Genomic DNA, 23,899 nt, shown 5'->3' on the forward strand with positions numbered 1-23,899 from the left:
TTTAATCCATTTGCATCAGTCCTAGGATTTTCCAAACGTTCCCTGATAACGCAAGGTTTTTGGCCTGGAAAGATGCATTTTTGCAGTCTCTGTTGTTCCAAATACTTGTGCGATAAACCTTTCTGTTGGTATTTGGTAGATTTGGTGCTTAAGGCCTAAGACAAGGTTTTGAAGCAGATCCTGGCGATCCAGAACTTCAAAGGCCTGTCAACTCAAAGGCAGCTGACACATCACCTGTCCAGGAAGCTGGACATTGCAAGTATTTCCTGTTTTTAGCTCATTTGATTTGTTATTCTTACTTTCTCTTTAGAATTCCTATTTTTGAAATATTACATAGATGGTGTCTACCTGTGACCTGTAGTATAATAGCGCGAAGTGCATCAAGATGCTGAATAGCAATGCATATATATATATATTATATATATATATTCCAAATTCAGTAGGGGGTATTTAAAAGTATGTCTATTCCTAGTTTTAGTTAATTATATTTTAAAGAAAGTGTCACTCATATTCACATCTGTAATATTGGAAAGAGATAATTAGATTTTCAAATGAGAATCAGCCACCTTAAATTTTGCACCAGAAAATACCAAGTATATTTCATTCTAATGAGATCTGTAGTGGGGTTTTAAAATTCATCATAATGTGCTTCAAGAAAGATAACTCAACAGACTCAAAAGATGAAAGGTTTTTCTTTTCTAAGTCTTCTTAAAGTTATTACATTGAACTTATGCAATTCTGATAAAATATTCAAGAATATTACATAAAGGCTAGAACTGTACCCCACCCCCCCATCATTCTTGCAACCGTCACTTATTCTCATTTGGAAGTTTTCTTTGACTAACCGCTTCCATCTCCCATACCCTGGGTTTTCTCTCCTGCGTATACAAGTGAAGGATACGTGTTTAAATAGAGTGCCTAAGGATCCAGAGTGCAATTCCTCCTTTGAAATAGGCTGGGCTGAGCGGTGTTTGCACACAGCCAGGCACCCTTTATTTACATATATCTGCATATTTGCTCAGGCCCCCGCATTTCGCCATTAAAGTGCGTTCATGTGCACAGCAGAATAAAGTAGGCAGAGAAAAGCTCTTCATTACCCTAACTCATATTTCTGCTTAAAGCTCCCTAGTAAACAAATCTCTGGTCCGATAATAATTACTTTGCCTCATTAAAATAAAAAATCTCGAATGGTTAAAGGGCCATGCTTTGGCGGTATCTGTGTTTTATTTCCTTCCCCTTCTTGCTCTGTGTGTGTCTGTGTTTGTGTGTAAGAGCGTGTGTGTGTCTAATGAAGTTTGGGAGTCGCGCGCAGGGGCGCGTGGGGTGCGAGCCCCGGAGGTCCCCATCCCCTGTCCTCTCCGCGGTCGCCGCATCCGGGGCTCCAGCCGCAGCGCTGGGAGCTTTGGAAGCCGTGAGGCTCCGAAGCTGCTCTGAGTCCGGGCTGCGCGTCATTTGCAGTCTGGGGAATGTTGATCACCTCACTAATTACACCTCTCTCTCCCCCCTCTCCCTCTCCCTCTCCCTCGCTCTCCTCTCTCATTCCCAGAGTGCATATCGGGAATAGACACACAAAGACATGCGCACTCAACTTAATCAGCCATTTTTTTAAACAGGGCTAAAACGATAATAATTAGCAGAATAAAGACATATCGGATTTTCATTTCCTTTCCTCCTTTTCCCAACCCCTTCACAACCAAACAGCGAGACCGCGGTCGGCACATGCTTTAACTCCTCCCGGACCCCCGAGGACCGCTCCATGCCCCCCACTTTCTGCTCCAGCGTTTTTATTTTCACCCAATAAAGTTCGAGGATTATTTTTTATTTTTTTTATTTTTTTAATGAACCCTCTCGTTTTACTTGGATGTGATCAGCTGTAAGTAAAATAAAAGCAAAACAAAAAAGAGGCGAAGATCGAGTAGGAACTGCAGGGGAAATGGAAAGTAAGTTTTTTCTTTAACTTTTATTGAGTAGTTTGTGTTAAATTTAGGTCGAGTATCGATTATCTTTCCAGCCTGATCTTGCACAATCTTTGATATTTCGCTCCCTCTCTCTCCCTCTCCGCCTCTCTTCCTCTCTGCCCCTAGCTCGCTCGCTCCTGCTCGCTCTCGCACACATCCCCTCATCCCGACCATCTCTTCCGCTCTGCCCCCCTTTTCTCTCTCTTTCCCCTTTTTTTTGGCTCAAGGTTTTGCTCCGCTGAGGGAGGGAGGGGGCACTGAGGGACCTGATTTTCCACTTTCTTTAGGGGGGCTGCGTTTTTCGGGATTTAACTTTTGGATTAAGTGGCAGAGGATCATCTACGTTTGCTCGGGCAGTTTTCTCTCCTTTTCCCTGTCTTTTCGGGTTTTGCCTTCCCCGCGAGCCCGGGGCATTCTAGTGGCTGGGGGAAGCTGTCAGCTCCGCAGCGGCGCGGGCACTGCCAGGGGTCCCTGCTCACCCCGCGCCCCTGCACCCCGATCGGGATGACTGGTCCTCCGCATTCATCCTCTGAAAGTTTGGACGTTGGTCGGTGGGGCTGGGAGCCCCTCTCTCCCTGCTCTTTCCCGGCTTTATCCTCCACCCCCCACCCCACCTTCTTCAGCCTCGTTTTTCTTCCTCCTTTTACCACCCGCCCCTCTTCCCCTTCTCAAGTTCCCCGAAGGTCGCTTAGTGTGCGGTGCTGGCGGAGGCCCGGGGGTTCGTGAGCTCTGAGGAGGGGATTCCAAGAGGCTGGGGTGAACGCTGGGGCTGGGGCTGCAGGTAGACACCCGCCCACCGGAGCGGGCGCGGCGGGCACTACCGAGGGCTGCTCTCGGCGGCGCGGGCGCGGGCGCCGCGGAGGGAAGGCAGGTCCGTTAGGAGGCGGGATCGCCCGGCCTCTGGGCCAGGGACCCGGGAGGTGGCGGCTGCTTGCTCCGAACGGAACGCCGCCGGGTGTGCGTTAGACCAGCGGATAGACGCCCGCGGCTTGGGGTCAAGAATCTTTTCCTTTCTTTTTAGCAAAGGGCAAGGGGTGTGTGCGTGTGCGTGTGTGTGTGTGTGTGTATTGAGTGGCTGTGTTCGGCTGTGAGAACCGATTCGTTCTTCGGCCCCCCTAAAAGGGTTCCATGCCTACAAATGAACTTCACCTCCTTCGCTTCTCCAAGCATCAAGTGCGCCTTCTGGCTGGGAGCAGCTAAGGGAAAAGGGGCTGGAATGCGCCAGGTCTCTCCTTCTTTCTACTTCTATCCAGCCCCAACCCCCTTCTCGCTCCTCTTTTCTATCAGAAAAAAATAATAAAATTTCTCATGGAATTGTATAAAGTTTCTCTGCCGATTTCCAAGTTACAGAAGGTTCCCTATCCTAATTCCCTTCCCCTAGAAGACGGTGCACTGGTTTCTATTTCTTTTGTTACCTGTGATCCGGGCGGGGGGCTCCTTTCGGCCGCTCGGGCTGGGGTCCGGCCCAGAGAGGAGGCTTCTGCGGGCGCCTTTGGCCGCGACTTCTCACTTCCGCGCGGTTCTGGTGAGGTTTTAGCTACCGTTCGGTGATACACCCTCCTTGTAGGTACCAAAGGTTCAGATCGCAAACACGGACCCCCCCCCCCCACCTCGACCCCTACACACACAGAGACACACTCACACTCAACACACACTCACAGACACACATTCTCCCTACTCTCCCCCCAACCTCCGGCCCCCACCTTGTCTTTCCCCTCCCCCCTTCCAAAAAAAGCACACACACGCATACACACACACACACACACACACACACAACAACATCCCCCCCCCACACACACACCAAACAAAAACCCAAAGACAAGTTCACTGGCAGAAGATGGTGGATTGACACTGACTCAGACAGAGGCAGGTTCACCAGGATATCTGGCCGTCCTGATTTCTGACAGTTGCATTTCCTCTCTTTGAGTCCTCCCCCCCACCCTTTTTATTAACTCTGTTCCATGTTTAATCAAGGATCATGTAGATGGCAAAAGGAGAGACAGAGAGGAGAGAGGAAGGGGGGGGGGAGAGAGAGGGAGAGAGAGAGAGAGGGAGAGAGAGAAGAGACAAGAGACAGAGGAGGGTTTTTTTTTTTTTTTATTGTGTTCTCCTGGATTTTCAGTGGCTTGATCCCTATAAACGTGGAGTGGTTAAAGCTCATATGTAGTATTATATTTTTAGTTGGGTGGATGGATGGAAGAGTGAGAGAGAGGCTGTGGCTGCCGCTGCCTTTTCGGGTGTTGCTTAGATTAAGGCTGAGACTTGGCTGCGATTGGGACGCGACAGTGACACGGGCATCGATCGCTTCCATTGAGAGCAATGCAAAAACACAGCCCGGGTATGTAACACTCTCGGTGCCATCAACACTTGTTTTACTTTGTATTTACTGGCAAAACTGACAGAGCAAGCTCAGACTTTCTTTCTGGTTTTTTTTTTTTTTTTTTTCTGTTTCTTCTTTACTAACTGAAGACTAAAAACAATTGTGTATAGAAATTGCTGAAAAGGATGGTTTAAATAAAACAGAAAGGAGATATTCGGAATTATTTCACTACCTCTGTGACTGACTGTGTTTTGGAGTTTTCCTTTTCCACTGAAGAGCATATTAAAGAGAATGAAGGTTTTCTTTTTTCCTTCCTCATCTTAAAAAAAAAAAATTCTTAAGGGAATATTTTATAGTTTTCAAGGTTTGTGGTTTCAATCAGCAGGAAGGCACACAAAAATAAAAGACGGCTAGCCAGCTGTTTTAACCTCTTGCACCTGGCTTCAGTGTGGGGATCATAAGGTTTATACAGTTATTTTTTTAAATGGTTTTAATATTTATGGCATAAACTGGGGAGAGCACCACTGTGTTTTTGTTCAGTTGCTGGTTGATTTTGGATTTTTAAAAAAGTAAACTCATATTTAGGTGTTTTCATGTTTATGGCAATGAAGATAGGGTCAATGAAATATGGGAGAAATATCATAAATCTGAAAAGTGAAATGTACCCAAGGAACAAAGAAAGGTCAGGTAAACCAGCTGTGTAAGTCAAAGCAATAGCACCAACTGTGGGGTTAGACAGGGATAGTGGACTCTGGTTCTATGAAGTGAAAGTTGCCACTTAAAGTTAAAAATGAGGCAAACATGTTCAGCGCTTTTGTAATCTTTTGCAGTTTTTAGCAGATGAGCCCAAATCTGTTCATTAATTTTGAGCTAGTTGGATTATTTTAAAAGATTCTTCACGAGCAAAGGAAAACATAAAGAAGGTTGAGAAAATCACTGTTTAATATTGCAGAATTTACTGCTTCCATTCTGACCATGAGCCTAAATTTACACAATGAAATTTGATTATCTCTAATAACAATATTAGATCCTGCACTGGATGGATGAGAATTGAGGTGGTTTTGTTGATTGCAAGGGTTTAATGTTGCATTTCAGAATCTGATGTGGTTTGGCCTCCCTTCCATTAACTGGAAAACCCCTGAGGTTTTACAATTATTTCTTAAAGATAATACATTTAAGATTGCATTGGTAGGCTGAAGAAAAGTCATAAAGGCAAAAAGGGAAGCCCTTAATAACTCTTGAGATTCAGACATGTTCAGCAGTTAGATTGGCTCTGACTTCGCCAAGGGTCGACAATGTGTCATTTCCACGAAGCCAAATTGCCCTCTGCCTATATGATATTAATGTGCAAATCAATATTTCAGGGATTAAATTTCCCTTCTTCATTTTTTATGGTTTCTACCTCAATAAGTCTCAAGTCTATTAGAAGAGGCTGGATGATTTAAAATCTTTCACTGCAGAATGGCTGGTCGTAGTCTTGTTTCATAGACCATTTTAGGATTTTCGTTATAAAGACTAAAGACATCCTAAAGAAGTTGTGAGGCAGTGTAGACCCAGGCTCAATAGTGTAAAGCCGTTGTTCGATTAAGAACTAAAAGGTATTGAAAATATAATATATATGTTTATGTAATACATATGGACATTGTGCTGCTTTAAAAATATTATGTTAATCACCTATTGATTTATTTCAAAATCAATTGAAGCTCCTTTCTTATTAGTGATTTGTTCAGCTTTCTTGAGGACTGTGTTAATTTTCTTAAAGAGTGTGCATGAATTAGCTTGGTGTGAAAGTATTGGGGCAGAGGATTTTTCAATTAGCAATATTTTCCTAAGAAATATTTTCAGAAACCATTCTTTATGAGAGTAATAATCAAGAGGTGTCATTTGCATACATTGTTGTTATAGCTATCATTGCATTTTGTGGCTGAATGACTTAGCTGATCTATGTTAAATGAGGCCTTCTTCAATTCCTCTTACATTTTGTTTCTAGCACTTAGTAGGTGCAACGTTTCTTTTTATCCTCTTAGAGAAAGAAAATTACGAAAGAAAATATGTGACTTGACTGGAAAGAATACAAAGCAGAAATCTGGAGAGAGGTCAAAATAAAAGATTGTGACTTTATCACATAATCTTGGGAAGGCCTACTGTCTATCATTTGGTGGTGTTTTATGGTCTTAAACCCTCTGGACCAAGTTCCGCACAGCTGCACGAATTTCATATGTGATAGAACATTTTTTCCATTCAGTGTGAAATGTTCCTTCCTAAAAAACGTACACCAGACTCGCTTAATTTAGTCTGTTAAAAGAAATGCACATGAAAAAGGACAAAAGGCTCTTTAATCTCTGCAAGCTGTTTGTTTTTCTTCAAGATTCCTGTCTGTTTGGGTTTGAAAAGTCATGTTTATTGAGGAGATGATTCTGAGGTGTGACATTAAAATAATATATGATTTTTGGACTGGTGGCCACGCTTCTGCTTAATTTGCAGAACTACTTTTTATGCCTGTCAAAACACAGCGTTAATTTATCCTTATTTACAATTAATCTCAATAAAATTAATCTTAACTATGCTTTATTCAGTGGCTTAAAATATCTAATTATATTCAATTAACTGCTGTCATAGTAATTAACATTGCTTAATTGCCTCTGCATATATTTATGTAAAGCTCATTAGGTGCTGCTGACTCCTTTTCCCTTTCCTACTTGCTATTTTTGCTGTTGTCAAACCATGTTCATCTCCCAAGGTTCGACAATGTCAATGAGAACAAATTCTTTCTTAACATTTTCTTGAAATGAATGTTCTTGCCTTCCTTTGAGAAGATACTCGTTATGAGTCTTTAAAGACTAATCCATCCCCCTCTCTTCATTTTCCTTATCCCTGGTCTCTAGCACTCTCACAAAATATGTTCTGTCATTGTTGTTAGAAATATGAGAAGCCAGGTTAAGCTTTGTGTTTATAAATGAGGAGCCTTTCTGTGTCTGCCTAAGGGCTGTACCCACAGGGAGAGGGTTTCCCCCCCTTCTAAGACCACTCTAAGGGTTAAAGACTTGGCCAAGGTTCAAACTGAGAAGCGCCCAGGGAAAGTGCATGTGAATATGTACAAGTTTCATGTAATTAGTGCTTAATTATATTAACATATGCAAATTGTCAACTTAGGAGCTTGTTGAGCTGGCAAAGATCAGCTAGGCACAATTGCAGTATTGTTCTGAAACAATAATGGATTTCAAGTTGGATTGTGGAAACACATAACTAGCTATCTAATTTAACTCATACCGTGGTGAAATTTCATTAGTCTCCATGGAGACTGGTTTAATTGTGCTGACTAATGTTCTGGGCTGCAGAATGTCCTAAAAAGAAAGCGTTGTTTGCCTAATCCACCTTACAATGACACTTGTTTGTACATGTTTCCCTTGTGTGAGAATTTGCATATGCAAATAAATAGTTTCTCTGCCCCATTTGTCATGGCTGTTCATTACCCATGAAGAGGACATTGTTACTAGGCTGTTACTGAGTCTCCCAAGACGGGATAGTGTCAACCAGTCCAGCTACATTCTTTCATAATTTGTTTCTGATTAATAGACCAGAGTGAGTCTCATTCTTTTTGGGCATCTGTAAAAGGAAGGTCACTTCTGTCACAGAAAAGAGTTTCTGCAGTAACTGAAGGACTTTTTCTTCTTCTTCTTCTCCCTTTTCCACCCATTGGTTAACATAATCATATTTAAAATAATGGATTCTTGTTCTAAGGATGCCTCTACTAATAATCTCTGGTTTCCTAAAGCAAAAAGATAGGAAAAGAAAAGAGATTCTGTTATTGGAATATTAATCCTGTTTTTGACAGAAAGGTAAACTGATATAATTGCTTTTCAGTTGAAGGAATGGCGGTTTATACAAGTGTGAAAGCATCGGAAAAGGATTAGCATTTTTTTGCATAATGAAAAGCTCTGTTGAATAGGGTCCTGAATGGCTGACTGAATGACTAAGATGAAAGGAAGATGAAAATGCAGGCTTCTCTTTCTTTATGTCTATGCTCCGCTGTCTCTAAAGTTATGTTTGTCCAAGACTTGAGAAAACAAGCAGGGGCTCAGATTTCAGCAACTTTATAAGATGCTGTGTTTTCATCATCATTGGGACATAATGTGTATGACAATAGTGCAGCTAGAAGATGATCAACAGAGGTTTGTATATAGAAGAGTTTCAGAAACATGCCAGGCTAGCCAAATATTGACTATTGGGTATCAGGAATTCCCAGCACTTTGCGGGCAAAAACAATTATTTCAGAAGAGCCAATAGTATGGTGTGGATATTTAATTCAGTTAATGATGGAATATAAGGTGCCTGTTTTTTTCCCCATCGGCTATAAATAACTATCTCAATTGGTGAAACACTTCACTTGGGAAAGAGTTGTGTAATCTGACTTTTGGCAATGTTAAGTGTTTTAAGTGGTCTATCAGCTTTTGTGGCTGGGAAGGGAGAGAAGAGGGTACAGATGTATTTTCTTAAGATTTAATTCATAAAGTTCTGAATGCAGTCTTCATGTTGCTTTGTAGGTGTATTGTGTATTTTATTTAGAGATAAGTCTTTTTAAAACTGTCTAGGTATTATAAGTTCACTCTTGGAGACATTTGTAGTAGGGTCCCCTGTCACTAGTTAGGGGTGTAACTGGTTATCAGTTGACAATGTGATCAACACTCTTAATGATGTTTCTTCAACCATCATTAGGACAGTTAAAATACCATAAGTGTTAAGACTCTTTCAAAGGTGGGAATTGGTTCTTTTGTACATATGTAAATCAAATGCAGTGCAGATAATTATTTATATGTATACATTTTAAACAAGCTCTTTCTGGTTTGAGGTCACCACAAATGATCCACCAATGGCTGCCTCAGAAGAGGGTTAAAAGATTTCATCAGATATTAGCCCAACTTGTTTGTTGCTAGATTTTAGAACTTCCATTTGCCTCATCACTTTAGCAGTTTTGTTGTTGAGGTACTATTAAGATGGTTAGATGGAAACTTGGGAAATCACAAGTATTTTTACATAAATTAATGTGTAAGGGTTGACTCTTGAGTACAGTATATTGTAAAGGAAAACTGTTTGATCTATGTTATATAGTCCCCCAAATTTTTTACTAGAGTCCTTTTTAAAATTTGTCAAGAAATTCTGGATTGTTTCAGAAACTTTCATGGTTAACTTTATGATATGCTTGAAAAAAGTCTTAAAAGAACAAAAAAAACACATGGAGGCTATTCTTTTACATGCAGAAGGGCTTATTAAGGTATTTCCATAAGAAAATGTGTTAATTTAAAAAATAAATTCATTTATATTTTAAGACATTGTTAACCAGGCACCATGTGTTGTAACTGGCAGTTTTCCAGCCACCATGGAAGTGGATCACACATGGGTTAATAGTAGCTTATGTGATGTCTGCATTCTTAGGAAATGGGCAAAAGCCCAGGGTATTCTGATATCGAGATTTTAGAAATCAGACAGAAAGCAGAATATATGTTTATATGTGAACAGATGGACACATGTGAGAACTAAAAGTGCACAATTTCTCTTGGCACTTGTTTTAGTTATCCCTGATGATATAACCAAGATCTTAGTGCACTCACAGTCTTTGATGGCTAAAGACGAAATGGGCTTTTAATGAGGGCTCAATGGCATTATTTTCTTGCATAAGGATTGTGCCCCTTGTGATCTTGCTGGACTTGATGTTCTGTTAATTCCCTAGTTTCAGAGGTTCACAAGTTGCCTTGAAAGTTTGATATGGTTTCATATTTGACATACAATCCTCAGTCCAAGAATGGCTGCTGTCTAGTCTCCTTTTCTTTTAAAGGTTTGTGAATAGAATCAAATATTTGCCACTTTAAGGCATATTTGAGTTTATGCACTCGACTTAAAAATGGCTTTGGCACTAAAGTCATATTTAGTAAGCAACTTATCTCTAATATAACTAACCACTTTAACATTCTAGAGACTGGATAAAATAAACAAATACAATTTAAGAATTTGGGCAGACTGATTTAGTTAATACATCATAATGTCCTGATGGTCCAAGAAAAGTTGTGAGTAGGTGTTCTGGTCACTCAGGTTAGGGGTTCACACACCAGCATCATAATTCAGATAATAGATCATTTCTAGTGTTTGTCTGACTTGAGGACACAACAGTGCTCAGATGATAATTACTGACTGGTATGCACTATAGGACATACCTCTAAAGACAACATTTATAGGTTTCATTGTGTTCTAGCTATAAAAAAGAAATCACTCTGCAAATATTTACTCAGGTCTAAATCATTTTAACCAGGGAAAATTGACTTTTGGGTTAAAATATGCATTTTATAACTGCCCATAAAATTCTTTTCCTTCACTGGAAAGAAGAAAGGAAATCCATAGTTCTAACAATGTTAAAATACAAAAACATATGAGCTGGTGTATGCCACCTGGTTATATTGTTAAAAACAAAATGAAACATAACTTCTTAAGGGGAAGTTTTTGAGGAATCTTAAAGTTTGTCTGCTTGGAAGAATAGGTTGAAAATGACCAATCATTATTACATTTCCCATGGTATTTTCATTAAACCTGAAATACTTTGCTAATGTGGATTTTCAAAAATATAGTGCTTAGTAGTTTTTAAAATACCATAAATTTTCGAATAATGCAATTAATACTTAAGATTTCCTGAGCCCATTAATTGAAAATTAGAATTAATCATCTCTTTTGGTTTAGTGGATACAACTGTGTTTCATCATCCCTAACACTCCTACATTCCTATTCAGTAGAGTATATACAGACAGACACACACACACACATACACACACGTCTACCCTCTTTCCATGTTAGGCCTCTCTTTCCTCTTTAGATGCATTCGAAGTGGTAGCTTGTGAAGTTTTCCCTTCATAGGCTAAACTTCTTTCATCTTCTAAGAATTGGCCAATATAATCTCAACAGAAAAGAGCAGCTAGGGTGGTAAGGCAACTAGAAATTACCAAAATGCCAGAGCGTGGGAAGTGGCCTTACCATCATTCGGTTCAACTAACTCGTTTTAAAATATGGGCTACTGGATTAAAGAGAAGTTATCTTTGATTACCCAGCAAGGCAGGAAAATGTCGAGACAAGAATTCACATATTCTAACTCTAGGACCAGTGGTCACTCAACTGTATTGGCTATTTGAAAAAGGTTTGTTGAATGAATGAATATGAAGGTTGTGGAGATGGTGAAGAAGAGGGAGGAAAAATGTGCATGATAACCTGTCTTCTCTGAGAGAGTGAGCTCTCTGTTATCGAAAGGAGACAAGTAGAATCTGGATGGCCTCCTGTTATTGTGACTGTTAAACATATTTTTGTGTTAAGTAGGAGGTTAGATTAGGTGCTCCAAATGGACAAGAAGAGCCTATGATTCATAAAAATACTGATGATTTCAGTGACTTAAAATGTATTTATCATAATCATAAACATGGTGTGAACAAGAACAATGCTTCAATTCCGTGTAAAGAAAGGATATGAAGTCAAGGCTGTGATGTTTTGGAGGCAGCATAATGTACAGAAAGAATGACACCTAGTTAAGACCAGACATTTTTTGATTCTGCGTACTTTGGTTTCTTTTTTCTTTTTAAATTACATTATTTAAACTTACATTTTAGGTATTTTAACATCTACTACATTTGTTGGCAACCCAATGCTTAATAGGAATCTTATTCAACCTATAAGACACCTGGATTACATTTCTGTTATGGGTGCCCTTGTCCAAGTTACTTAATCTTCCTGAGCCTCAATTTTCTCATCTGTATATCAGGGTTGTTGTAGAGATTACATAAGACTAAAGTATTGTGAACATTAAAATAAGTGATTGTGGGCAGGACCTGATAACTGACCCATATGTTCCTGTTTTGTTTTTTCCCAATATTTGTTTCAAAGTCATGATCAACTAAAGAGCATTTGATAAAGCAAGTCTACATAGATATATTGAGTAGAGTTTCCCCTCTCTCCTACAAGAAAAAGATATGAATTTGGCAATGGATATGTCTAAGAGGTGGGGGAAAGGAGTAGTATGGCATCTAGGTTGACAGGTGGATGCTCCTCCACATCTTTATCTGCCACTCCATCACTACAAGTTGGTTTGGTCCTAAGGGGCTTCTCAGTATTTAATGCATTTCTGAATCTTCATTTTTTTTAAAGAAGCAAATTAGGACAGAAACAGTTTTTCAATAATTCAGACCTTAGTCTATCCACATGAACTCAGGATTCCAGACACTCCATTAAATACAATAACAGAAATGACCATAATGCTTATTTCAGTCTTGAAGGTGAAAGCCTCTGTTTGAAAGCCGCTGAATTAGAGGATTTTCCAAAACTGGATTATGTACTTGCTATTAATGATATTATATACTTGATATTAGTGACATTTTCATATGCCAAGAAAGGAGAATGGATACTATTACATGGTATCCTGTTGACCAAAATTTATACCAACCTAGAGAAGAGATCCAGCTATTGGTAATCCAATAACGTTATGAACCCTTAAATTTTCTTAGGTTATTTTACAGCCAACTTATGGGTCTCCACCTGGTTTATCTCTTAGGGAATCACAGTCCTTTATTGTTTTATAATAATGCATTATTCTGGAGGACTACCCAAGTTCAAAGATCGTAAATTCATGATGAGTTAATGTATATATATACAATTTTTTGAACCACCTGGAAACGAAAGTTCTGTTTTTTTAATCTGTTTATTTTTAATACATTTTTCATTGTGATACATATAAGATACACATTTAAAATTATCGTTTATAATTTTATGGGAAATCTAAGTGTATTTGGATTATAATTTTCCAATTTTGTGTTTGATTATTATTTAATATTTATATATGTTTGGTTCATAACACTTGTTAAAGTACTTCTTAAAAATAAAAGTGTGTGCATGGCCTATGTTCTGGTCATTTCTAAAAGGCCCTGGACTTGACATTTCATTTAAAGCACATTTATTTAAGACAAAGAATTTTTTAATATTAATCAATATAAGGATATAATTCACGTAGAGAAAGCAATTAGCATCTTAACATTTTTCATGATGCTTGTTTAAGTGTCTCCTCAAATAAAACTGCAGCCTCCATGAGGGTAGCACTCACTTCTGTTTAAACACTATATCCACAGTGATGGACATACTACTGGCAAATCTTTGGTGCTTAATAAATACCTGTTGAATGAGTGAATGGATAAATGAATGATAATTAAAAACATAAATAGAAAACTTCAGTTTACTATACTACTGGAATCTGCCTTTCCTCTTGAAATCTAGGTACTGAAAAAAAATCACCTTAAAAACAGCTGGACTTATCTTGGGAAATTCCACAGGGAACACTATCTTACAGAGAAATCTAAATGGGTTTTTATATTAGAACCATAGATTGTTGCAGTCAGAAGGGATATAGCACAATCCCCTTGTTTAACCAATACAGAAACCAAAGCTCATGGAAATTCCTGGGAAACATCACATAACTACAGAGTGCAGCTGAAGAAATTGAGTGTGTGTGTCTGCGTGTGTGTGTGTGTACTCTCTTCAGTTTAGTTGGCTTAGCTTCTCCCTATCCAAAAATTCTATAATATTAATATGAGAATAATTTGTTATGCTTATGCTGGAGATTATTTTTATTTGTGAGCAAAGGAAGTTTTTAGTTGTTACAATTCCTGTGCTGACTGCTCTGGGATTGTAAAGGTAAACTGTTAGAGATAGGACCAAAATTGCCTGAAAGGTGAAAGCTTGCAGGAAAAATAGGGTGGGTCATTTAGTTCTTGAAATGAAGCAGGGTGCAGATTAGGAATCATTATGGTTTGCCAGAAGTTGCTGGTCATAGAAGTCTGTTTAAGTGCTCACTGTCAACAAGGAAATCATGGGCAGCACTTGAAGTGGCTCACCTCTGATTTATTCATAAACCTTACACGAGCACTTGGCTTTGTTCTTACTCTAGTAAGGCGGTCTGATGCCAATAAGAACAGGAATAAAGAGCTCCTTGCATGGTCCAAGACTGAATAGCACTTTACCTCAAAGCCTGACCTCTTTTCTAGAAGTCTGTTATGCTAGAGTTGACTCTGATTGGCTGTGTCTCCTCAGATGAATTGAGAGAAGAGGTTATAACAAGTATCTACTCTGTAAGCTCTATCGTGTACATAACAAGAACGATGTGACTGGAACTTGGGTTCTAACGTAACCTAAAGGTTGCCATGTTTATGCTAAACGGAAAGGCTCTCCTTTTCAGAGAGCTTAAAAGTTTCACATTTAATAATAGTTTAGAAGGAAACTATTGCCTCTTCCTAATTGAAGAATACAATGATCTCAAAGTGGAATTGTTTTTGATAATCCCTTCCCTGACTAAAGTGAATTTAAAGAGATTTAGTAACATAGGAAATTAAGGGTTTGAGAATAAAATAGATACTACCCTGTGATAAAAACAAGGAAATCGGTTGGCCTGCCAATTGGTAAGCCATATTTTCCGAGAAGCTTCATTTGTGCCACTTCACAAATTACGCTCTGCTCCAGATGCCCATGTTGAACGGAAGGGACCTTTAAGAGACAGTCAGCTGGCTGATTTGCGCTGGGGCAGAGGTTGAGTAGAGTTACTTAAATCCCCAGAGCATCATTTAGTTAATGTTAGTCTTTTTTTTTCTCTCCTCCTGCACCCGCCCCCCACCCTCCGCCCCCGCGCCCGCCTCCGACCCCGCCCCCGCCCCACCATCCTGTCCACTCAGGCTTCCCTTTTCTTCTTTTGATGAAGTTGGTCTCTTATTACTTACAGTGCATATATTTACAAAAATTTTTCCTCAAATTTTCGCAACACATTACATGAACCCAGAAGAGCCATATTAGGAGATGGCGATGAGAGTTAATGATATATTTTTAGATAAAGCCATCCTCCCGTGCAATCACATCAGAGTCATCAGCTCATTTGTCATGGCTGAAGTGAAAATGTCAGGACCAATGAGTGTATGAGTGCTGAAGGGGGCGAAAGGGCTTTTGGAGAGAGACATTTTTGTGCTGGGAGTCGGCCATGGCTTAGATTTAGCTCCAGGGAAATATTGGGATTAGCCAACACTGTGTACAAATCCTTAGCACAACAGAATTAGTTGGGAAAATGGGGAGGTGGGGGTCATGAGGATAGGCACATTTCTGGAGATATTCTCCAGGCTACAGGCCAGAAACTATGGAAAAGAATGAGGTGATTTATAAAATTCTTTTAAGGGATATGTTGTATGCAGGTTCATCAATTTCAAGACTGAAGTCATAGGTTTGAATGGTGTCAAGGAAGACCTGCATGACGTACCACTAAATATGTATATATGGCCTCTGTTTTAAATTTAGCTGCATTAAAAGAATTTCAATCTTAACATCCATTTGAAAAGTTTTCAGAAAGATAATATTGGAGTACACAAAGATAACATTCAGGCATGAAGTACTTTTGACATTATGGTAGAATGGAAGTTAACACTTAATTTAAATAACAGTAATTATGATGAAATACTTGTTGCATTGTTGAATTTACACAAAACCAAGAAGCTAAACTTTCTTTACAGAGATTTCATTCTGAAACTTTAATTGAAAAGCAAGTTATTTTCTTTAGCTGCAGAAGTTCTTATCTCTGATAGACCAATACTAGCAGATTTATTTCATTTTAGGTCCAGTTAACTGTTCTCTTTCAGATAATGTACCCATACAACCTTTTCTTGTTTAATTCTATTGATTTACAGTGTTAAAGTGAAATAATCTGATACCTGTTTCCTGCCCTTTGAGTATTTGTCGTCAAAGAGGCTGATTAGTTTTTTCCCCCAGCTCTTTAACTGTTTTAAATGTATAATTATCATTGCATGTCATTTGATAGCTGCACTAATTGCTGCCAACTATTGTCTGTTTGCACTTAATGCTGAAACCTGATCAACATCCTGCTTTGGTTGATGTTTGGTGGTAAACTTTAATTAACTCTTATTGCATTGAAGAAGAGTTCAAGCTTGGTGCTAACTAATCATTTACCTTCATTATGTCCTGACAGCTCCACTTGTTCTTGGTCCTAATAGATACACCAATCAGTAAATAAACCTGCAAACCTCATGACTTGTAGTTTCTCCACACTGATATTTTGATGCTTAAAGTATAAGATAATTGGGCCCAGATAATTATTTAGTCAGTTTAGTATCTCTAGTTCTGTAGACGCTAATCTTAAATTGCTTCTTTCATGCTGGACAATTTCATTTTAATAGAAACAGTAGATTTGAGATAACATTATTTCTTCAACATGGTTCCTCTGAACATGCATCTTTTGAATCAATACAATTAAGCTTGTCTCCTGTTGGAATTCTTGTAATTATTTTTCCTGAGATACTTTTCCTGTAATGATATTGAAGTTAAAGTAATCAGGTTACCAGCAGATCATGTAAAATTCAGCTCAAAATTGCTGGCTGCTTGATTTTAATTTGTCTGACATCAAGTTTGTTTGAAAAGGGATAATATGTGGGTAAACCAAGGAGCTTATAATTATGGTTGACGGTTGTTTGTTTATAATGAAATCTAATTAAAGTTCATACATTTAAAACACAAAAGCTAATTACTGAATTGCTCACTTCACTGATGGGCAGCAGTCAAATTTACTTTCAGGCCAAAAAAAAAAAAAAAAAACTCAAATAAAAATCCCCAAACAAAAGGCTCTTCATAATAGCAATAAAATAACAACTAATCTCAGAAATCAAACATAAATTTGCCAATATTTCATCCAGAAGAAAACTTGTCATTCTACTTATGTTCTCTATTATGCTAGTCCTAATGTGTTTTTTAATATAAAGTTATTTAAAATATTTACGTGGAATGTAAAAAGACTTGTATTTGGTAGAGTCTAAGAGTATTATATAGTAAGATGCACTTGGTAGTGGTTTAAAGAATTTATGCATATAACTTTCTTGAGTGAAACCATTTGAAATCATGTAAAATTATTGAAATCATTGCTCAAGAAATAGGAATGTTTGCTGGAGTACTTGACTTGTGATTGATTTTATGTAGATAATTATGGTAGGTTTAGCCTGCAAGAAATGACTTTTTAAAAATATGTACCTACTCTATTATACTTAGTTATATTGGTTATCAGATCATATTGGTAGCAATTGTGAAATAGAAATAATTATACAATTGTTTTTTCTTTGAAATATTTGGTTGTCAGTAGTTCAATAATCAATTTCATGTATGACTAGACAAAGGAGAAAAAATATAGATGCATGTTAAAATATACCGTCTTTACATTGTCTTTCATATGTCTTTACATATGAAATAAATTGTATGTGCACTGGTTTTTACTAGTTTGGTACATCTATTTTTGAAGCCAAATATTCTACAGTTATATATAACTTAATAAAACCAATTAAGATTAATTTTTTAAATGTTCTTATGTGATAACTTAAAAGGTTATCAACTACGCACTCTTAGATATGCATATGCCAGAGAGATTAGTCAGTTACATCTTAAAGACTAGCAATATAACATATGAAAAACATGGTAACTATGATTTATAAATTCCAAAAATGATCGACGTGGTTCATGTTTTTCCAAGGAAAACTAAAGTGTTTTGTGTTAAAGCTTCATGTTTAGCAGTGTAATTTACTTGAACTTTCAGATATGGTAGAAATTGAGGGAGGGGGTCTGTGAAAGGAAAATAATTCTGTCCATTATTGAGATGCCTGTAAATGTAAGTGTAATTTACACAACCTTTCCATAACTTCAGGGTATATTTATATGCATTTTATTATAGTACCTGATTGATTTATGGATTAATATTTTTTTAGGGAAGAAAAATTAAAAGGATCATATAGTCATTTAACTCTAATCCTACTTTGCATAGATGAGCCAAAGAGGAGATGATTAATGCTGAAGTATGGCTGGGTCACTGGCATTTGGAAGTACCTTTTTCCTCAATAAAGACAGGAAAAAAAAGTCAGTATATTCTCAGTATTGGCAAACAACAGCTTTCTAGTAATACTTTAGCTGATTAGGACATCCTTAACCTTTAATGAAGCAATCACTACAAAGCCTTCATGTCAGCTGGAATACTAGCAAAACAGTATCAAAGAAAGAATCAGAAAGAGGCACTGAACATAATTACAGTTCATGTCCTTGTCTCACACCAATGCAAACTATTCATTTTCAATTAGAATGAATAAGAAAATTAGAAATCAACTAGATTGGTTGCAAGTACCAAAGTTTGTTTATAAAGGGTAGCTAAATTATTGGGTCCATCTTGCACACTGATTATAAAATTTTCCTGAAGCAAACAAATAAAATGAGTCATATAATAGTGTAATTTTGTTAAGGAGAGATTATTGACTCCTAAGGAAAGAAGCTGGAGTTTGATTAAAGTTTTGAAGAAAACTGGGTAAAATTCCTGTTTCCCACAACTATTCAAATTTAGAACTATTGGACTCATTGGTAAAGTGCACCTTTTCTCCTTAGTTCTCCATCACATATGTTTAATGCTATGTAATTGTTATATACAGTCTATGCAGATTTAGTGATGTGAGAGAGAATGAGGGAAATGAGGGTGGGAAGAGAGGAAGAGAAAGAAAAGAATGAGAGAGGGAGAAGGAGACTATCAATCACAGGGTCCCATTTACAGAGAAGAAAACAAATCTTCTTTGACTAGCTAACAGATTTTAATGAGAAAAATGAGAGGAAAACAGAGAAAAACGACTTAGTTGACTCACATACTCATACTTGTCTTTGTAAACTTTCTCTATTTAAAAAATGTGCCTGTTTTAAATGCTGAATATATTTGGTTACATCCTTCTATTCAAACTTAATTACCTTCTCCCCTTTGTCGTGACATGGGTGGAAAGTTTTTGCCGTGTCAGGAGAGGTCGTCACACATTCTTTTGCAGTTCTCTTCATTAATTCCTTCTTGCAGAAGCATTTTCTCTCGTGCTGGGAAGGTAGGAGGGTGTAACAGAAGAGCCCTGAAACATCAGCAGGAAGCTCTAAGCTGGTTAATGCAGTATAATTGTCTGGACATAGACTGGTCTTTGTTTGTGTGGTTCACTCCGAATCAGCTGTAATTAACTCCAGAGTGTTTCCAGATTGCCAGCAAAGAAAAATTACAGCTTTTCTGTTTTAAATTGTAAAGCTCACAAACATTAACTATGCAGATTGCATTTACTTTGATATATTTCTATCTTACAAGTAAAAAAGCTTGTTTGGCTACCCAACCCCCAATCTCTAAAAATGTGCTTTTGTTAAGTTATTTGATTTAGTGTCTATTTGAACATAATGACTCCTTAATAGTTGGATTTGAAACCTTTTCACTTAATATTTTCTATCCTTTTACATCCTTGCATTTGCTGTCCTTCTTGCTAATGTTTTTAATACTGCAGTGGGGAAAAAGTTATGCAGTCTTTCTTGAAATACTCCACATATACCAAAATAAGCAAATAGCAGAGTAAGGTGAATTAAAGAGAAACACTAGCACCAACTTAAGACTGAGATCAAAGATGTATCTGACGTAACTGGTACTTCCACACAGGTATTTACCTGTGTTATGATATATCAAAAGAGAGACTGAGAAACAGGCAATTCCCCTACTCTCTTCTCTTGGTTAGCACACCACACCCTTTTAAAAGCTTCTGTACAGTAGTTTATAATTATGAATTCCAGCTTGGGTAAAAGTGAGGTAGAAATAGTGGCGTGAACTAATATAGCCTTGTACACAAAAGATTTGTCAGCAACTGATGCAAAAAAAAAAAAAAAAAAAAGTCCAGCCAAAATTCTTTTTTTTCTTTCTTCTGAATTTAACAATAAGGAATTTAAGCCTCAATGTGGCTTTAGCAACCAAAGAAAAGAAGCTCTTGGTGTCTGCATAATACCACTTTGATGGATTTTTTTCATCAGTTCTCTGTACGTGGCAACAAATAAACAAGTATAATTATACTTGTGAAGGTCTATTCATTGCTTTGTCAGGATTAGATATATGTGCCGTTTTCACACTGCGCCTCTCTTTTGTCTTTGCCTAACTCACTATGACATATTGATAGAGGATTTGGAATGGGGAAAAGGCCACAGCAGAGACAGTGATGACCTTTTGGAAACTTGATATAATTCAAGGATTTTTATTTATTTTCTTTTTTTTTTAATTCGTAACTAGTTACCAAATTATCCTGTAAGTGGACAACTTTTAGCCCATGTAAAATGGAGTAAATAAAGACTCAAAGTGTTATGAGATGGCTAAAGAGCAGATGAGAATAAAAACAATAGGCTAAGGAGCCCACTGGTCTTCTTTCCCAGCACTTAGCAGAGTGGCTAACCTAGCATTCCTTTCCCATTATTCTGTCCTCTTGATCAGATCACGTTCTTTTTAATCATTTCACAAACACTGTCTCACTGGACCGTAGAAGAGGGCTGGGACAATCTCAATTAAAAAACAGAGGTAAAACTGGCCTCTCTGATTTTGGGTTCTAATGGGAACTCTGCTTTCTGAATGCAAAGGAATTCTTCTATTGTTCAGAAAGCACCCCCTTTCATTAGTCAGGCTCCTTGTAGGTGGGTTTGGTCATTTAGCAGAGCAGAGTTTAGGCAGCAGTGACTGCAGACGAAAGCAAAGCAGAACGAGTAATAAAAGTTCTTTTCTGCATATTGTCCATTAGTTCTGAAAAAGGGATTTGACATGATCAAAGTCACTGATCTTGTGAATTACTGAGAATACCAAAAAATGTGTATGTACACATATTCTAAGCAGACCAGCAGGTATGTATTGCTCTGAATTTAGCATTAAAACTATGTTAGGTTTTCTCTTCGGGATTTCTTGAGGACTTTGGTGATTTTACAAACAGAATGTCTGGCAGTAGGGAACAGAAGTTGGTGAACACTAAATAAAAATCACCTTAAATGGTGAAGGAACTTTTACAGTGAGTTAACTTGTTATGCAGTCATTTTGGAATGAATTCTATGGTTTAAGTTAAATGGTTGTTTTTGTGGTCTTTTTTAGTGGGACTTACAAAACTTTATGTAAATTTCTTAAATGGGTCACTTTGATAAAAGAAAGACCTCATCTGACATTGATGACAGTGAAATCACTTAGCATCATATTCAGTGTCACTGTACATAAGGATCTAAATAACTTTTTATCTATACAAACTAAAGTGATTCCATCAGAATATACTGAAAAACATTGTCATGGTTATAGTCAATAGCAACAAAATAAAAATTTTAAAATCAAATAATATATTATTAGCTATATCAATTTAGAGAGTTTTGTTATTGTTGGTTTTAGGATGAAATGTAAATTTGATTGTATAGAAGACATGTATTTGACTTATTTTCTGATTTATGTGTAGCTTATTGCGAAGAAATTGATTGGCAATTTTCTGTAAAATTGTATGGGAGTATTGTACCAAAATATATCCTACCATATTGCTTTGACCTATGATGGATTCCTTAACATGGTTTTCATGATTTTTTATATAGCAATAATGTTACATTTTGAAGGTGACTTCTTGCTCTTTTAAGTAAAAGAAAAAGATCGGATCTACTTTATGTAGAGAAATATTGAGATGATACATTGCAGGGTTTATACCACATCTGGCCAAAATTGTTAACTGCACATTTTATGCAATTCATTTGAGTTGCATTTAGAATGTGTTTAATAATTCTAGCTAGTGACTGTATTTGTGGGATGAGAACTGTTGTAGGAGTGAAGATAGAACTAAATTCAAATAACATATATAGCTTAGAAACTTTTTTACAAAGCTGTAAAATGTTGAGGAGTTTTCCTCACTCTTTCTAATTAAAGTGAATTTTTTTTACATATCAGATATGTGCATCATGCCTAGCAGGTTATCCTATCATTGGGGAAAATCACCCTGGGTTCTGGAACTTTACATTTTAATCTAGCATCATTAATTTAGTATTATTTACCACCTTGCATTCATTCCAAATTTCTAGTCTCTTTCTGACTCCCTCATTTCCTTCAGGCCAGCAAGAGATTATATTTTAGGCATTTTGGCTGCCTTCAGTATGAATACGTTATTTGCGCAGAATTGGCAAATGCAAAGATAAACATTAATGTTTATGGACTAATTAGAAAATTATTAGGTTTTCTTACTTATGGTTATCAGATTATTTCAGGGGGTTTTGAAAGCTGTATGCATGCCATGAGGATAATTAACCTGAAGCTCATCAATGATTAAAATTAAAATTACACACTAGGCTTTGTGATGTTTGATTTGTGAGCGATTAGAATGTCATTTTAACCATCTCAGATACCAAAACGAATTTTGAATTCATTTTCAATCTATGCAGATCTTTTAATGTTTTCTAAACTGATCACTTTCTCTCTGATTTGCCTGACAAGATTGGATTTGATTACAGTAGAGAGTGTTAATAAGCTATTCTTTATACTTAATATGCCAGTGACCTTCACTGATGTCTTCCTTGTATAAGAACTTTTTAAAAGGGATTTCTAAAATGCTTAGTAATATTAGTGAACCCAATATTCTGTTTTGTTTTCTTCTAGTTTTCTGCCACTCTGAAGACTGTGTAATAAGGTATAGGGATGGGAAGAGCATCCAGGCTGAGATAGTACATATTTATCATAACCAATATGATATGCAATGTAATATAGCAACATTAATCTTTCTTGTTTTAGAAATTGTCAGGATATATGAAAGTGTTGATACTTTTAAATTAAGATGCTGGCCTTGAAGTTATGAGACTCTTCAAATTTAAGATTTGAAATAAGGTTGCTTACCTGTTTCATGAAATCAAGACAGTGCCTATGTTACAGGCCGAAAATAAACACAAGTTTCAGACCACTCCACTGTTGTGTACAGTGCCATCATTCTGCAAACTGGGAGATCTGCAGGGACTCAGAGAAGCTTAAGCTGTAATCAAACTGCTATTACAGTAGCTGAGGTTCTCAGGCAAGACACACATACACACACACACAGATACACACACGAAGAGAATGAGACTTTTTACCAGTGTATGCCCAACTTTCACTGGTACTTTACCCTGCTGTCAGAAACTGATATGGCTTTTATGGAGTGCATCTTTGTCCTCAACAAATAGGGTTTCTGGTCTAAGATGTCTGCTTGCAAAAAAACTTTTAAAAAATGAAGGATTTTCATTGGGAGTGCTTGTGTATGATTTGTTAAGCCAGGGGAGATGTTGATTGAGGCAGTGGTTGAGAGATGGGCAACTCACCAGGATTGATAACATCAAAATGGTATTTGAAATTGTGTTCATTACGCATTGCAGTGAAAAAAACTGAGTGAATGTGATTGTCCCCTAGGATGATAGGACTGGTTGCAGTAAATATTAATTTCTGTTCTGTTGCCCATTGAGGTGACTGAAGTGTGGGGAAGAATTGTGATTGGTGCTTAATCAGGGCCAGCCAGATACCTGCTGAGAGCTTTTACACAAGGAAGATTTGTAGTAAGCTGATTTACTGGCAAAATGAAAACCAGAGAAGTTTGGTCGGTGCTGCCTGTGGCTGTAATATTTCTAATTTTAAGGTTTCTTTATTTGTTGGTGTCCCTCCCACACTCATCTCCCCTTCTAGTCACTGCCTGATAAAGAAAAGGTAAATTTTTAGAATTACAAATTATTT

At 37.4% G+C, this 23,899-nt stretch overlaps 1 protein-coding gene across 7 annotated transcripts in view; it reads left to right on the forward strand.

Moving 5' to 3' along the window:
* The first annotated feature begins 1,381 nt into the window (after window positions 1-1,381).
* The window catches only part of ZFHX4 (zinc finger homeobox 4), a 187,218-nt gene continuing 164,700 nt past the window's right edge, over window positions 1,382-23,899 (forward strand). For 3 of the 7 annotated variants that reach the window (XM_054499233.2, XM_063668920.1, XM_063668923.1), the window contains exon 1: window positions 1,468-1,940. The gene's annotated coding sequence lies outside the window, so the exon portion shown is untranslated. Of the gene's footprint in view, window positions 1,941-3,827; window positions 4,297-20,905; window positions 21,037-23,899 lie in introns of those variants that run through there. The other 4 variants (XM_063668921.1, XM_063668918.1, XM_063668922.1 and 1 more) reach the window with 4 other exon arrangements.

Source organism: Pongo pygmaeus, chromosome 7 (assembly GCF_028885625.2).
Source record: "Pongo pygmaeus isolate AG05252 chromosome 7, NHGRI_mPonPyg2-v2.0_pri, whole genome shotgun sequence".
Classification (NCBI taxonomy): domain Eukaryota; kingdom Metazoa; phylum Chordata; class Mammalia; order Primates; family Hominidae; genus Pongo; species Pongo pygmaeus.